Here is an 18,532-nt window from a genome sequence, read left to right as displayed (position 1 = left end):
CGCCACGACACCACTCCGAGCTACCGTGCCGCTTTGAGCTCCGATCCGCCTTGTGGAGCTCGCACGGTGTCCGCCTCCGCATAGCGCGACCATGTTGCTTCCACCTACGTGTGTGCTGACTTGTGATCGTCTTCATGCATGATACTAAGGACTCATTTGTTTCAGTTGTCTAATAGGGGCACATGCCCCCACTAAAATTCTGGATAGATTTAATTGGGCTTATCCAATCGTAGAAACGGATTTCCCATGATCTCTTGTTCTTTTTTATTTCCTCGCACACACGGGTAGATTGCACAGCGAGCAGGTAGTGCGGGCGAACCACATGGTGGTGAGTGCATACAAGCCGCGAGACTATCTCTTGCCTTGGGCGAATGAGAGAGAGGAATGAGCCGGTATGAATTATATTTGTAATAGCATATAGTAAATATCTGTACCACAATCTAATAAAAGCTGGTGGAAGATTGTGTATTGGGTGTAGATTATAAAATCTGAGAAAAAAGCTGCCTTTCGTTTGAATTTTGGTTGTTTTAAATTCATAATCAAATGGTGAGACAAACATGCCCTGACACTTGACGATGAAGAATAATAAGAACTATGACTCTATTATCAGATAAAATTCCATCATGCACGAGAGCAGCACTAGAAAATTTCATAAATAGTTTTTGGACGATTCTTTCCTTTATCTTTCACGTAGGATGGAAAATAAATGGGTCCCTACAAAACTCCATAGATCCAAAGGTATTCTTATCCCATGTGTTTCTACATGTCAAGGTGCTGCATTGTAGATTTTTTATGGATTCAGCTATGTCTCATTTTTTGTTGTGCTTTTTTCTAAAGAAGAGGCGACATGTATATTCTTGTGGATTCAAGAATCCAGCTCTTTTGAGTTGAATTGAAAAGAGCACCGAGTACTGTTAAAACAGAGTTGCTAGTTTCCGAACGACTCGAGTGCAAGCATCGGATAGTGCAAATACTCGCTAAAACATTAACCTTTGTTGCGGGCAACATTGCGTGTATTTTCTTTTTCTGTTTCTTTTACTTGAGAAAAATCTCATATTAACTAAGAGTTAACAAATAAGAGAAATTACTAAATTTTATCCGCTTTGCCGGGCCATATTCGCGAGCCCTAGTGTTGCTCTCCTCCCGAGGGTGGCATGGGCGGCACCCCAACCCTAGCCACCACCACCACCCCTCCCCAACCTCGCCTCCCCTCGCCACTGCCTGAGCAGGGCTTCGAAAACCCGTGGGCCTGCTAGGCAGGCGGCAGTGGGGTCGATTCTCCTGCTCGGCTCGCGTGCTGGGTGGATCTGAGAGGGGGGGGGGCGTGCGCCAGCGCGAGGTTGTCGCGTTTGGCAAGGAGAGGGCCAGTCTTGCGGCGCGTGGGCGCAAAGGAGAAGGGAGGCGCCCACGCGAGGCTTGGTTGGGTGGGCGTCGGCACGGAGGAGAGGGGCGGCGCGCGACCGCGGTGGAGAGGGGGCGGCGCTCCGGCTTGGCGGTGCGGTCGGGCAGGGGCGCAAGCCCCTAAGGTGACGGCCCCGCGCGGATCTGCAGTGGACGCTTCGCGTCCTCATGCAGGGTGGCGGCGGAGCGGCGTAGTGGTGCTCTTCGGCCTCAGCTTCGGTCTGGGCGGTGGTTTCGGCTCTTGGTCGGGGCGGCCGTTCGGCGGGCTTTGGTGTGGGGCGCTACGCGGGTTCCCAGCGGTGGTGGCAAGTTTGCCAAGGCAAGGTGGTGGTCATGTGCTTGTTTCACTGCCGGAGATAGGCACATCAGTGCCGGTCACAGGGAGACTTAGTGCCGGTCCCTGTGACCGGCACTAAATGGCCGGCACTAACGTGACAGCCGTTAGTGCCGGCTTTATTGACCGGCACTAACTGGCGCCTGTTAGTGCCGGTCTGTTACTCCAGCCGGCACTAACTTGCCCGACCCTGCCCGGCTCCTGGCAGCAAGGTTAGTGCCGGCTGGTATAACTGGCCGGCACTAAATCTTTTTTTGTTTACCTTTTGTTTTTCATTTTTATACGTATAGGGTTTAGGGTTTAGGGTTGATGTTCTTACCTTTTGTTTTTCGTTTTTCGTTCCATTATACGTATGGCTATGCGTATTTGTACCGTATGCGACTACATAATCGTACTTTTTGCATTGCACAGTAATATTAGGACAGCATATTACACTAATATTATATATATATATATTCATCATGTATGTAACACTTAGGAGTTTAAAAGTACTTGAGATATTACAAATTAGTAAGAACATCAACTATAGTAATTTATCAAATTCCCCGTCGTCGGATCTTTTTCGGCGACGCTTGTACGGACATCGCCATAAAATTCGCCCTTAGGATTTATGACTTCATCGAGCAGGAATCCGCATATTGCTTCTTGAATTGCCCTGATCCGAGCCATTTCAATGAGTTCTTCTTTCATCCGCCAATGCTGTCACATTTTTCGAAAAAACATGAGAATAAAAGATAATGAATTAAAATGATGAGCAGATGTGATTGTGCTCACGTACATTGAATGCCTCCACTGTCATTTGCCCTTTTTCACTTGCAAAAGTGTTGATCCACTCGCATACGTAGTATCCACATAAGTTGTTTCCTTGTCCCTGTCTCCAACACTATGGACAAATGTGGGTTAAGATATAGAATTTTTCTGATGTTTATTACGAATGACATTAGTAGCGAGAGTATATTCATACCGGAAAATCAGTCACCCAACAAAGAGGCTCGATTTCACCTATGGGCAAGCCTATGTGTTTGCGGAGGTAGCGATGCCATGCAGTATTTACCACCTCGATGAGATCTTGGTACTTTGATTTATCTTGCCTTAACGAGTCGTACACCAAGACCTTGTGCTCCTCAATCCGAATACAAAGCAATATCCAATGAAAGCTGTGCATATACATACGCATAACCAATTAATGTTGATTAAAATAGTTATTAAATAGTATTATTAATAAGAAGGGATTGAAAACAAGAGGCTAACAAAGAATGACTCACTGATGGTTGTATGGCAAGAGAATGAAGGGACACATGCTATTCTTACGCAACCCCCTGTATATAATATTGACTATTTCTTCAGGGCTTTGCTCTACCGTTTTCTCGTGTATAATATCGGGGTCGAAGAACCCGACGTTATGGAAGTTCTTTTTTCGGCAAATTTGAATTTTTGACCTACGGGACACAAGAAAAACGGGGATCAGTCAACACACAAGGCTAAAAATAATGAAACGAGAGACAATACTCACATGCACCATACACTCAGGAGGGACTTGTCAAGGGCATCTTGATGGTATAAATCGTAAAGTGCTTCAAACTCGATATATACTTCACCTGCCCCCCGCCAGAAATGCTCATCTTTAATCCGGGCTGGGAACATCTCTAATTGATTAGCTTTAGATTGCACGGCATACCATTTGTGTAACTCGGCCATTCTCGTTGGTAGGAATGGTAATAACTCTGGCCATATCAAAGGTTCACCAAGTACAAACTTTTTCCTGCCGCGGGCATCCTGTAGGGCCTCCCCAAGCAATTGAGCCCTTGTTAGATCAGTTTGCAATATCATCCCAGCCATGGTCAACGGATCTCTTGATTCATCAGGACATTCTTCACGCGGCACTATCAACGAAGCGATCGATTGTTTTGACTGCTCTCCGAGCTGGGGAACGGTCTTTGCATTGATCCGTCGATTCTTGGGATTGTTATAGCACTTTCTGATCTGCCGATCATAATCCGACTCCCTTTCTTTCTCCTTGGTGGGATCTTTAATGAAGTGTTTAACGAAGTGTGCCTTCGCAGCCGGATCTATTTCTGGCTTCTTGTTCGCAGCCTCCCTCAGTAGCTTGCGCTTCAGCAAGAAGGTTTGAAACGATTCTTCTGCCTCTTTCTCTTCTGGAGCCTTCGCTTTCTTCTTTCTTTGCTGCTTATGAGATGGCTGGACCGAAGGTACCGTGTATGCCTTCTGTCGCTGACTCTGATTCTGTTGTGCGGCTGGTGATGATGCCGAAATTGGCTCGCTTTGTGCGGCTGGTGATGGCGGATCCATGCTGGGGTCCCGTGCAGGCGGTGGAGAAGGTGGGCCAACACTAGGATTCCTGTCATCAGGTGGCGTTGGTGATCTTTGCCTTGAGCACCGAGCGGAATCTGTGGCTGCTTGCACCAATCTTATGTCGCGCTTTGGCCACGCAATCCATGTGTGTACGGCATGTTGTAGTTCTGTTTCTTCAGGACTTATAGGGATCGGGAGGTCCAAGTCTTCCCAGCGTTCTTCAGTAATTCGGTCAACAAAGACTCTGGCGAATCCTTCAGGAATTGGCTGGCAATGTATTGTACTGCCTTCTTCTTGGACTTCCGCATAACCCTCAGCACAAACTTTGAGCTTTTTCCCATAAAGAACCAGAAGCTCACACTGGGTCCTAACGGTAATGTCGTCGATGGGGTCCCTCGTCCTGTCGGCACCCAAAGCAGGGTGCTCTGTGGAAGCAACACTGCTACGACGCTGGGAAGGGGTGCTGAACTCCACATTGGCAGCTGGTTGATCCGAGCGTTGCCCAACTGCTGCCTCAAGTGACATTATCCGGTTTTCTAGGCTACAGATCTTCTCTGCCACTACTGCCTTGCTTCTGCATCGGCTTCGGTAGGTTTCGAGATCTCCGGAAAAGCCATATTTCCACGGAACTACGCCCATGCCTCGGGTCCGTCCAGTGTGTTCCGCATTCCCAAGAGCGTAAGTCAGCTCGTCATTCTCTCTGTTGGGCTGGAAGGTTCCTTCTTCCGTACGCCTCATTGCCTCGTCAAGTCTTTGGGCAGCCTCTCTTAGTACGTCGCTAGTCACAAACATTCCAGTGTCGGGGTCCAGTGTGCCTCCATGAGCATAGAAGTAATACCTTGCTCGTTTGGGCCAACTCAAGGTCTGCGGTACGATTCCTTTTGCAATTAAATTATTTTCCATCTTTTCCCATTTCGGAACAGCAACCTTATAACCTCCAGGCCCAAGTCTATGGAAGTTTGTCTTTTTGCTAGCATTCATTTTGCCTTGAATCGAGGCTGCCATGCTGTCAGCACTGCGCTTGTAATTCACGAATTCATTCCACCACTCTCGTTGCTTCTTCCAGACTTTATCAAAATCTGGTGTGAGGCCCTTGTTCACAAAGTTTGCCACCAATTTTTTCTTGAACGAGGCGAACTGAATTGCCATCTTCTTAAATGCCCATCCCTTTACTTTGTCAGCTTTGCCTGGGGGAAAGTTGAAGTGCAACGACACCTCTTTCCATAACAAATCTTTCTCTGAATCTGGCACGATATCTTCAGGTCGATCAGAGACTTTATTTCTCTTCCAAAGCTTGTACTTTATGGGGACGTTCTCCCTAACAAGATATCCCAATTGATTTACAAAGGTCGTCTTAATTTGACCAGGGGCTAGTGGCTCGCCGGTTGCTTCGTTGATCTCCGTGATGGTCGTACATCCTACCATCTTCCTCTTGGAGCCACGTTTCCGTTTAGGCCTCGTCGATCCTGATGCCTGAAAGAATCGCAAATTTATCAAGCGGGTTGCTAGCAACTAGTGTACGTCACGGCAAGTATTGACAAAACGTTTATCCTGATGCCTGGAAGAATCACTAAATTTCATACCTCGGCTTCCTCGACATTTTCTTCTTCCTCCCCACTAATATCTTGCTCCTGGTCGCCAGGATAATGCAAGTTTAAAAATTGGCTGCCATCGTTCTCGTCCTCATGAAACTCTGGAGCTATTTGCCCAGTACTACCACAAATGAGCTTGTGCATTAACTCGTCTTGGTTGTCCGTAGGATCCATTTCCACTACCCGAAACAATAAAAAAACATTAAGTATTTTCTAGTACTAATAAAATGTATGTATTTGCAAAAATATTGTACACACGTTTATATTCATAAATGCTCACATGGTTATTTAGATCCAGAATAAGTTAATATCTTTTACAACTGAACAAAACAAATACATGTGCGAATCGGGCCTCCCGTGTGCGAATCGGGCCTCCCGTGTGCGAATCGAGCCTCCCGTGTGCGAATCGGGCCTCCCGTGTGCGAATCGAGCCTCCCGTGTGCGAATCGGGGCCAGTGCGTCTCAGACTGAATAGCTTTCATAAATAATTCTGGACTAAACTACGTGGGCCCTTACACACTGGACTACATAGGGCAGATATACATGTGCCACTTACACATAAGTGCTCATGTGCACATACCCTGAAATTTGATAACGAATGAATAGATTATGTGAATATGACTGTATTAGACTAATATAATATGACATAGATATGTTGACTCAACAGGACATTCGTACGCCTCACTAGTAACAAGAAGGAACTAAACAAAAGAGCCAGCGGAAGCAACATATAAACCATCTAGTTAAAACAAAAGGCAAGACTTCACATCCAAACATTTTTATTACAACTCATCCATCCAGAACGTATGCATATCGAAAAGTGTGCACACGTGCTGTTATTACCATCCAATGAAGCACCCTCTAGCTCAAGAACCTGAAGAGGAGAAAACATGTGTGAGGTTTATTATATAGAACAAACCAAATTCTTGGATAGTATTAAAGCACCTTGGTTCATCCTAGATACTACTGGTCCCATTTTAGGATGTGCAGGCAATAAGAGACAATTGTGCTAATTTTCCTCATCAGTTGTGTTGTGGTGGAATTTTCAGGTTACAAAATGCGGAGAAGTTACATTGTTTCTCATGAGTTGATAGGATCACCTTTAATCATGTTATGACACAATTATGCATATGCTTAAATTTAATTCAGACTCCAAATTTACTAACAGAACCTAGAGCCATTCGTCACTCATATTGGAGGGCAATGCTAGTACTCGAACGTCAAGATTTCACTCTTACCAAATACAAGAAAATAGAAACATTCGAGGAGATGAAATATTGGTGATCAATATGGTTAAAGATGATATTAGTTGACAATGTTGGATGGGAGGATGGGAGAAATAGTGCCACTGAAAAAGTTGAGCCAGAACAACTTTTCTACTAACATAGTAAACTCTATGATGTAAACTTTTCTACTGGTATCCCATTTGCACAAACTATGCGCAACTAGATTCACTCACATACTACAACAGTTAGAATAGGTGGCAAGCAAACATTATCGAGCTTGACTCCATGCAATAAAATTATTAAACCATCAAAGCGTAATTTCCAAATGAAATCTACAGCTTTTAGAAATGAACTATTTCCCTTGAGAAGCTCTGGGATGCTAAGAATATAAGTCATCTACTAATGATCAAAGTTGAGAAGATCCAATTACCGAAGAGGCGAGGAGGAGGTCCGGAGGGAGGGGTCGACGGTGGGGGCCGGAGCTTCGGGCGCCACAGCAATGGCCGAGGACGACGAGGTGAGCTGTCATTAACATTGGTCAAATCAATTTTATACTAATGGCATATATAAAAGAGAAACTAAATCGCTGTTTTGCTTTTTGCATAGAACAACAAATAATCATTGTAGCTTTTAGAAACTAAATGAACATTGGTCAAATCAATTTATACTAATGGAAGGATGCCAATTTCATTTTACATTCTTTGAAGTCAATGTTACAACCAAAGGCAAGACAGTGTGTTATTGTCAAGGTGAACAATAAAGATGTCGAAGAGAATTGCAGCTCCAGATTTGCCCATGAGGACAATAAGATTATTTCTAGTCCATCTCAAAGGAAAGAAAGAAGTCAACTGAAGGCATTGGAATCATATTTTTCTAAACTCAATACCAGTCAGCAGCTATGCTCTTTCTCTGAAAAGAACAAACACAAAAATGGCCTATCATCCTCATATGAAGTTGACATTGCTGATGATAATGCCAATTTGAGGAACAGGGCAGACTCGTTGCGGGTACAGTTTGACAGAGGAAACTCAGGTAAAGTCACTTGACTTGGCAATTAGCACAGATGTATTGTCACCAAAACTTAGTTATTAAAAAGAACTTTGTTGCTTTAGGTACTAAGATGTGCCGAATCTGGTGTCATTTTTGTTCAACCACAATAGCCAACATGATGCATATATTTTACACTGCCAATACAAGTTGGAACTGCCAGATTGCTCATATATTATCCTGAAGAAATGGAAAAGTTAATTTAGCCAAAGTTATGCCTGTCAAAATGTGGTGATATTAAGAAACATAGTATCATTATCATACATACAGTGGTAGTCTACTACCACCATCTCTTGCAATTGACAGTAAGAAGCAGGGTATCACATAACTCGGCACATTGTTGGCACATTGTTGATGTGCAATTAACCAGATGCTTACGCAAGTTGATGTGCTCACCTCGAACCCGTTTTTGCGCTCGGAGGGCGAGGAGGAGGTCCGGAGGGAGGGGTCGACGGTGGGGGCCGGAGCTTCGGGCGGCGGCAGCAATGGGGCGCGAGGAGACGGAGCAGTGGCGCGAGGACCTCGAGGCGGCACGGGCAGCCGGGCGGCCGGGCTGCGCAGGACGGGCCGCGCGCGAGGACGACGACGAGGTGCGCCGCGGCCGGAGCTTCGGGCGGCGGCAGCAACGGGGCGCGAGGACGCGGAGCAGTGGCGCGAGGACCCGGCGGCAGAGGCAGACGGGCGGCCGGGCTGCGGGGAAGGGGCCGCGTGCGAGGACGACGACGTGCGCGGCGGCCGGAGCTTCGGGCGGCGGCAGCAGGGGCGCGAGGAGGCGGGGGCGGCGGGTAAGTTGGGGCGACGTCGATCTGAAAACTGGGCGAAGGGGCTAACTTGTTGGGGGATGGCGCGGTTAGTGCCGGCTGGTAACCCTAGCCGGCACTAAGTTCCCCACCTGACGTCACGTGGGCAAGTTAGTGCCGGCTAGGGTTACCAGCCGGCACTAACTTGTCCACGGTTAGTGCCGGCTAGGGTTACCAGCCGGCACTAATGTGTCATCCGCGCGGGAATTGGCGCGCGGGAACTGGCGTGGCCAGTTCCCATTTTCACTAAATTTGCAGTATTCATAAATTTATTCAACATAGGCTCAATAATTAGAATAATATAACAAAAATTTATATCTTATTTTTAGCTACACAATAATTATAGTAATTATATGTACACAATAATAATAGTAATTGAAGTAAATTAACGAATATGCAACCATTATCAATTATGTGTAGCGTAAAGGGTTTATATGTGTATATGTTTCTGTTATTGATAATAAATCGAAAACACTTCATTTTGATCCATGCAAAATTCTTCAAAAAAACTTTTCAATAGTACCCTATACAATGATGTAATCAATTCTCATATTACTTGATTATTTGTTTGTAATTTAATGTTTCAATGCTTCTAGTAATACAAAATTTGTGAATGTAAATAATATTTATACCATGCAAAAATATAATATTATCTGAAGATGATATTATGTCATAATTGGAGAAATAATATCAAGAATTGAGATAAGTACGATGCGGTGCGTTACATTACATCACTGATTGAGAGAATTCAATACATAATTTACAAAAAACTACTACTCATTATCATTATGTACTGGAACATTGATAATCTTCCTTTTGACGAAAGTGCCTTGAGCGTGATCACAGCGTAAGTAAGGTGTGTCCTCTTTGGATAAGAGGATGCTAGGGTCAACGTCAACTGAGAATGGAGGAAGGTCATCAATCTGGTCATAATCTTCCGAATTGTCCGAAATATCCTCAACTCCAACAACTTTTCTTTTTCCTGGAAGAACTATGTGCCGTTTCGGCTCATTTCCAGCCTTGTCTGCTTCAGACGTCTTATCTGACTTCTTCTTCGGTTTGCTCGACATGTCCTTCACATAGAACACTTGTGTCACATCCTTGGCTAGAACAAATGGTTCATCTTTATATCCAATCTTTTTAAAGTCAACTATGGTCATCCCATACCGGTCCTTCGTTACACCTCCTCCAGCCACCCATTCGCAACGAAATAAAGGGACAACTATGGGTCCATATTCAAGTTCCCATATCTCCTCTATGACACCATAGTAGTTGTTCTTTTCTCCATTACTGTTTACTATACACATACGGACACCACTGTTTTGGTTGGTGCTTTTTTTGTCTTGAGCTCTCGTATAAAATGTATACCCATTGATTTCGTACCCTTGGTATTGCTGGACAGTGATTGATGGTCCCCTAGCCAGCCATTGAAGTTCTTGATCAACTGTGTTGTTGCCCAATAATTTTCGTCTAAACCAGCCGTCAAAAGTTTTTATATGTTGGCGTGTAATCCAAGAAAGATTCTTTTGTGGATTTTCAGACTGTATAATATTCATGTGCTCATCAATATATGGAGCCACCTTGGATGAATTCTGAAGAACCGTGAAGTTTGCTTGGCTGAATTCACTACAAGGGATGTGCACATTACATTTCTTTCCTAGTGTGCCTTTTCCCTTTAATCGCCCCTCATGGTGTGACACGGGGAGCCCAATCGAATTGAGATCGGGAAGATAGTCAACGCAAAACTCAATGACCTCCTCGGTTCCATAGCCCTTAGCAATGCATCCTTCTGGGCGAGAACGTTTACGCACGTACTTTTTCAATACTGCCATGAATCTCTCGAAAGGGAACATATTGTGTAGAAAAACAGGACCCAGAATAGTTATTTCTGTTACAATATGAACTAGAAGGTGTGTCATAATATTGAAGAAGGAAGGTGGGAAGACCATCTCAAAGCTGACAAGACATTCGACAATGTCTTTCTGCAGCTTTATTAGATTATTTGGATTAATTGCTTTCTGTGAAATTTCATTCATGAATGCACAAAGCTTTACAACTGCCAATCTCACATTTTCCGGTAGAACACCCCTCAGTATAACCGGAAGTAATTGTGTCATCAGAACGTGGCAGTCATGGGACTTCAAGTTTTGAATTTTCTTCTCTTTCACATTTATTATGCCCTGTATATTTGAGGAGTACCCAGACGGGACCTTGATACTGTTCAAGCAATCGAACATGATTTCCTTCTCCTCTTTACTCAGATTATAGCTGGCAGGTTTTAAATAGTGGCGTCCTTTGTCTCTCTTCTCGGGTTGCAAGCCTTGTCGCCCGGCTAGCATCCACATGTCGCGCCTTGCTTCCAATGTGTCTTTTGACTTACCATACACTCCCAGAAAGCCTAGTAGGTTGACGCAAAGATTCTTCGATAGATGCATCACATCAATTGCGTTGCGAACCTGTAAGACTTGCCAATAAGGTAGGTTCCACAATATAGATTTCTTCTTCCACATTGGAACATGTCCCTGGTCATCCTTCGGAACAGGTTGGCTACCGGGACCCTTTCCAAATACTACCTTCACATCCTTGATCATCGAGAACACACGCTTTCCATTACGGAACAGAGGCTTACGACGAGTTTCGGACTCTCCTTTGAAATGCTTCCCTTCGGTTCTTAGGGGGTGATCGGTAGGAAGGAATCGGCGATGGCCCATGTATACGCACTTCTTACAGTGTTTCAAATAAATGCTATCGGTTTCATCATAACAGTGGGTGCAGGCCATGTATCCCATGTTCGACTGTCCCGAAAGTTTTGCAAGTGCAGGCCAATCATTGATGCATACAAAAAGCAAAGCTCGGAGGTTGAAAGACTCCTGTTTATACTCATCCCACACATGTACACCTTCTTCTTTCCAGAGCAGTAAGAGATCATCCATCAAGGGTTGCAGGAACACATCAATATCGTTGCCAGGTTCTTTTGGCCCTTCTATAAGCACCGGCATCATGATGAACTTACGCTTCAGGCATAACCAAGGAGGAAGGTTGAACATACATAGGGTCACGGGCCATGTACTATGAGCGCTGCCAAACTCACCGTACGGATTCATTCCATCCACACTTAGAGCAAATCTTATATTCCTTGGGTCGTTGTCAAATTGAGGATACTATCGGTTAAGGTTTCTCCACTGGGACCCATCTGCTGGGTGTCTGATCATGTGATCCTCCTTACGGTCTTCTTTGTGCCACCGTATCAACTTAGCGTTGTCCTTGTTTTTGAAAAAGCGCTTCAGACGTGGTATTATAGGGAAGTACCACACCAACTTTGCGGGAACTCTCTTCTTTACCGGCTCCCCATCAACATCACCTGGATCATCTCGCCTGATCTTATACCGCAATGCGCTACAAACAGGACAAGCTTCCAAGTTCTCGTATTCGCCGCGATACAGGATGCAGTCGTTAAGACATGCGTGAATCTTCTGCACGTCCAATCCAAGAGGGCAAACCATCTTTTTAGCTTCGTATGTTGTTGACGGCAGTTCATTACCCTCAGGAAGCATGTTCTTTACAATCTTTAATAGCTCACCAAATCCCTTATCGGTGACACCATTACTTGCCTTCCATTTCAGCATCTCTAGCGTGGTACCCAACTTCTTCTGCTCCGGTTTGCAATTAGGGAACAACGGCCTTTTGTGATCCTCCAACATCTTCTCAAACTTTAATGCCTCCTTCACAGTGTCACTGTCTTTCCGTGCATCAAGCAACGCCTGACCTAGCTCGTCAGGTGGCTCCTCTTGTTCAACATTTGCTTCACCCTCGTCCATTGGTTCATCTTGAAAGCTACCTGTTTCATGAACCCATGCCCAATCTGGAAGATTGTTATCACCATCGTCATCTTCTTCATTATCTTCCATCATAACTCCAACTTCGCCGTGCTTAGTCCAAAGGCTATAGTTACTCATAAAACCATTCAAGGCCAGGTGATTCCATAGAGTTTCTCTTTTCCGGAATTCCTTTTTATTTTCGCAAACACTGCATGGACAGCACATTAAACCCTTTGGCGACCTATTTGCCACTGCTGCCTTGAGAAAAGAATCTAAACCCTGAATCCACGCCGAGGTGCTCCGGCTTCCGTGCATCCATTGCCGGTCCATCTGTACAAATTAAAAAAAAATCATGCTCATTATCTCTAAAAACAGGTTACTATGAAGTAATTTAAAAAAATGTAAATGTGTCATAGGCCACCTATCTAGTAAATTTAAACTAAATAGCAAAATAAATTGGCACAATAACATATACACATGTCACCATGAAATAATTCAAAAAAATCATTCTAAATGTGTGATGTTCAAACTATATAATAATCATTCTCTGAAAAGCAACTAATCAATTCTACCTTGCTCAAATTAATGAACAAATTAGTGAATCATGCTCATTGTCCCTCATCCTTAAAATCCCTAAAATTATGCATAGTAACATATACACATGTCACCCCTCTAAACTTTATGCCCTAGAAAACGAACACACCCTAAATCGTGGCGAGTACTGCGAGTTCTAATTTGCGGTTGTTCTGGGTCATTTTATGTGATTTTACAAGTGCCCTGTTGCTTTGTTGATGACTTGTGTTTTTGCGAGTTTGTTGGTGGTTTTTGTTCGTGGTGGCGGTTGTTCCGGGTCATTTCTGTTATTTTACAACTGCCCTGTTGCTTTCTCGTGACGACTTGCGTTTTTGGATGTCATTTTCGAAACCTCTAAATATGGTTTTGGGAAGGATTTTGATGATTCTTAAAAAATTTATAATACAATCATGTGCCCACTTCACACCCTCCCATTCTTATGTATTAAGTACATAAATCTCCTTGCATTATGACAATAATATCCATATATATCGTTTTGAGAAATTTTTATTTGCAGCCATTTGGATTTATTCAGTGTAGTGACATCTAAGGTTAATGTGCAATTTTTCATAATATATGCCATACCATTGCTTTGATTTGAGTTCGAATTGATTGGGACTTGGGAGCAATATCAACCCAATGAGATATGGCATCATTCCTTTTGTTGGATAGGAAGAAATACATCTAGTACATGTATATTGAGTGGAAATACACGAAATCTTTATCAACTTGCATTCAATAGTAGCCGTACAGTTCGAAAAGTTCTACAGTGAATTGCCTCTGTAGTTTTACTCAAGATTTATTTGCAAAGCTTCGAACTATACATACATCGGAATATTTATAATTTGCAGAAATTTTTCTAGAGATTATTATATGGCTTGTGCATTTATTGTGTGCGGGTTGTCCAATAGATGTACTCGCCGTGATATCCTTAAAATTCCTAAAATTTTGCACATTAACATATACACATGTCCCCGTGAAATAATTCAAAAAAATTATTCTAAATATGTGATGGTCAAACTATCTAGAAAACCTTCTCTAAAAAGTAACAAATGGATTCTATTTTGCTCAAATTAATGAACAAATCGGAAAATTATGCTCATTTTTCCTCAACCTTAAAATCACTATTTTCTTTATCTAGAAAGCATGAAACAAAGAATAAACACCGTGAAAGAAGAGTGGAAGAAGCTACTAACCTTTGGTGCACTTGGATGGGTGAAATCCTCACAAATTTGGGAAAAAATAGGCAGCACCTCCCCTGTAACACGCCATGGGAGTGAAGGAGGGCTCTGGCAAATGAAATGGAGGGAGGGCTGGGATGTGGTGGCCGGTATATATGGGGCAAGTTAGTGCCGGCTGGTGGCTTTAGCCGGCACTAACTGTCTACTTTTAGTGCCGGCTAGAGCTGACAGCCGGCACTAACTTGTAATTGACCAAGTTAGTGCCGGCTAGAAATGCCGACCGGCACTAACGTGCGTTTTGACCGTTGTGGCAGCCGTGTGACAGTTGGGGGGATGGCGCGTTAGTGCCGGCTGGTATTTCTAGCCGGCACTAACGTGCCCGCCTGACACTGTTGAGGCACGTTAGTGCCGGCTCGTTTTTGACCGGCACTAACGTGCTGGTACCGATAGACCGTTTTCTAGTAGTGTTTCAAGCGGCGGATGGCTGGTGCGGCAGTGCGGAGGCTTTGAGAGGCTGCTGCACCGTGGTGGCGTGGCCGCCGGTGGTCTTCTCAGATGTGTGACAGCGGCGCCTCGTGGTGGCGTTGCTAGCTGCGGCTGAGCGGGTGCGCGTCAGCGACGCAGTGGAGGTGTGGTGGCCAGCATCGGGCTACCTCTTTGCTCCTAGCTGATACATTGCCGGTAGGGTTTGCACGGCATCAGGCGAAAGCCTTGCGATGGTGACACCTTTGGGTGCCGCACTTCTCCTTGGAGGCGTCGATTTGATGACTGCTCTCCCTCCCTCTGATGGGTGGTCCTCTAGGTGAGAACCGTGCTCCGGTCGGAGCGGCGATGATGACATTTGAGGATGACGTTTTCCTCGTTGGAGGCATTGCTTTGGAGGAACCCTCGGCGGTAGTTCTAGTGTCCGCTTCCTGGAGCAGTTGTGGATGGATTTGCGGTGGTGTGCAAGTGGTGATAGCTGGTCGTTGTTCTTGAGTTTGAGTGGTGTGATCACGTTGATGCCCCAATCCAACCGACCAGTGTGCGGTGTCTGTCGATGTTCCAATCCGATCAACCGTAGTTGTTGGAGATGAGTTGAGTTCGGCGCGTGTTGACCGCCTGACGTTGAGTTCAGTTGAGTAGTTCAATAGCGTTATATGGCGTGTGCTGATGCCCCAATCAAGTCAGCCGGTGTTGCTCTACAGTTTTATTTCTTTCCGTTGTTTATCCAGTGTGGGCTTTATCTACTTTTTTATATAATCGACATTCTCTTGTCTGGTTCGTAAAAAAAAGAGAAATTACTACTCCATGAATAGAAAATATTGATAGAATAAGTTTGCAAACCTCTCGCAACATCTTGTATTGACGTAAAAGGAAATCTCAAATGACGGGTGCAACGTCACAAAATAACAGTCGCAACATCTCATGTTGACACAGAAATACCCAATAACTAATGGTTAGAACTCATCTCATACTGATACCAAAATCCCAAAATCAGGTGAGCAGGCCGCCGGGCACCCACCCATGTCACTTCGCCCGTACGTACGTAACGTGCCCTGGTGAGCTGAGCTGGCGGAGGACATGGATCGGAGGACCAGGCCTCATGGCCGGAGGTTGCTTTCATGCTGAGTCACCATTATATTGTTTTAACCTAGTGCGTGCTGCGCAGGTACGCGCCGGACCCCAGCCGACCATGGAGTGTAGCTCGCAGTTGGGGGCCATTGCTATCTCGTCTGATCTAGCGAGAGCGACGCGCCGCGAGGCGAGCTGCGCCACAGAAGGTATTTTGGAGCCCAACTCAACGTAGTTCGTTCCAGGAGGGTGTTTGGATCAAAATGCTAATGTTTAAAAGTGCTAAAATTTAATATTGGTCCATCCAAATAGGAGTGCTAATAGAGTGGACTAAACTTTAAGCAAGGCTTAAAAACTTTAGCAAAGACAAAATTGCTAATATATGTTAAAGTTTAGTATCCAACTTTAATCCATATAAACAGTAACCAAAGGATCAATGGAAAATCTCTCGGTTCATTCTCACTTCACTGTGTACTTGCGATTAGATTAAACACGTTATCAGCACTTTGCTTTGCTACTGAGAAGAAGAACAAGAGAAGGAGAAACCGAGGGGTCGCTCTTCGTCGTCGGGAAATCGGCTTCGACTCCCCGTGAGGTACAATGCCGAGACGCTCACCGTCAATTGATGCGATTGTTGGCTTTGTTTTTCGCCTTCCTCGACGCCAGCGTGCCCGTCGTCTTCGCCATCTTCTTCGCCGGCAAGTTCGGGCTTCTGTTTGCTGTCACTGTGGACTCGCGGCCAGGCGCGCCCTCACTGGTGGGCGCGGCTACCTCGCCATGAGCACAGGCGGGCCCCATGGAGGACGCAGACGCAACCGCAGACGTGGTGTGGTCTGGGACCGCACCATGCTCTTGAGGCTTGTGAAGCCGACCGTCTCCTGGTCACCCACCGGGCTAACGTCCTCGAGGCTCTCCAGAGGCGTTGAGCTTGTGCGAGCCTGAAAGCGACGTGGGACCATAAACGAGAGGAGGGAGCACAGGATGCATCGGAGTCCCATCCTGAAATGCCGATATGCCGTCTCCACCATCTCTCGCGTGCGAACCATGCGTGCCGGAAGGGCAAGAGAGCGTTCAGAGCTGACTCGTTAGAAGACAGGAGAACCATTCTTTACACGTTCTCATAAGATATATCCGAGCTATTACAGATGCAGAGAACTGCCCTGCTACAGTTTTTTTTTTTTTTGGAAACTCTTGCTCTAAGACACGGTGCTACACTACTCATTAAGACTACTCTCTCTCTCTCTCTCTCTCTCTCTCTCTCGGGCAGCTTCGTGCAACCAGACCAGAGCATGCATGCCCTCCACGGCATGGAGAATTGAATGGTTTGGATCATCCGAACCCGTCAAACTAACCAGTGTCGATTTTCAGACCCTACAACAACGACACGGTGCGTTGCTCCTGATCCATTGGCCACGCTGTCCTCTAACTCCCGTTATTTTTATCAGGCGGCGACCATGTCAACGGGATCGGACGAACTTGTTTGACAACGGGCGACGATGCTGAATTGATGATAACAAAAAAAAAACAAAGGGGGTGATATGATCGATGATGATCGGAGGCCAATCAAGCGTGCTCGCACGATCCCAATTTGAATTGATGCTGTTGCCTAATACACCATGTGAGCAAGTTGCGACCTTGCCCTGCCGGCGCGGACATGGATGCAAATTGCCTGCAGCAAGAGACGATGCTGCTGGCACGCGATGGATCCAAGGGGCAGCGGCAGTGGATCGGATTTGAGCTGGATTCAGTGCACGTGGGAAATAGGCGTTGACCACGCACGCCTGCCGCTGTCGGATGGGTGCAACTTTCGTTACATGCTGCCGCATGTAATTGGAGTATTAAGCTATGTATAGCCAAGGGGCAAAGAAATAACGAGCGCTGGCTGTAAGGAACCGGTCCAAATTGATTCCATTTAATCATCCTCCATTGATCAACTCAAGTAAAGAGAACCAATTCCGGTAGTCCTTAGAATGTGTCATAAGCAATACCCAGGATTTAAACACACTCAACAAGCACAACAAGCTGAAAATCATTACATGCAAGCATATTCATACAGAGATTCACATTACATAAACAGGTTCAAGTTACATAACACAAGTCTTAGAGTTTTGTAGCGGAAAAGTCTATTATCGCGCTTATACAATATATAACATAAATTAAGAAGGTTAACACTATATGCCGATAGTGCACTTCTCATAGCCACTGGCCATCTACTCCTCACCCGCACCTCCGTGATGGTCTCCGGCTGTAGATCACCTGCATCAACTTAAAGATAGCACCACGAGTACAAAAGGTATACGCAGGACTAATCCAATGTAGGTATATACTTGCCTGACCTCAAGGAGAATGCATTTGGTTAGGTAGCAAGAAAAAAATTATGGTAACAAATTTTGCATAAAAGATCTACATTTGATCAAGTGAAAGTAAGCAAAAGACATAGCATCTATGGTCTATATACTTCAAGCATCAAACAATTGCATAAATAAAGTGATCATAATTCATGAGCTCAATCTTTCATGAACTTCCTCGATAACTCTACGTTAAAGTTAAAGTACAAGAGCATGTTCAATGACTGAGAGCGCGGCTATTGCAATAGATCAAGAACCCTGCAGGGGTGTGCAACTTTTTCCACACGAGAACAAGACCAACGACCATACCACGGCTAAGAATAAGTGTTGATTCGTGCCTTAACC

At 45.0% G+C, this 18,532-nt stretch overlaps 1 pseudogene; it reads right to left on the bottom strand.

Moving 5' to 3' along the window:
* Positions 1 to 9,528: 9,528 nt before the first annotated feature.
* Positions 9,529 to 12,756, bottom strand: LOC112890248 (annotated as a pseudogene).
* Positions 12,757 to 18,532: the final 5,776 nt, after the last annotated feature.

The sequence above is a fragment of the Panicum hallii genome, chromosome 4 (genome assembly GCF_002211085.1).
Source record: "Panicum hallii strain FIL2 chromosome 4, PHallii_v3.1, whole genome shotgun sequence".
NCBI lineage: Eukaryota > Viridiplantae > Streptophyta > Magnoliopsida > Poales > Poaceae > Panicum > Panicum hallii.
The sequence above is the reverse complement of the archived record's forward strand: the minus strand, read 5'-3'. Positions and strand labels throughout refer to the sequence as shown.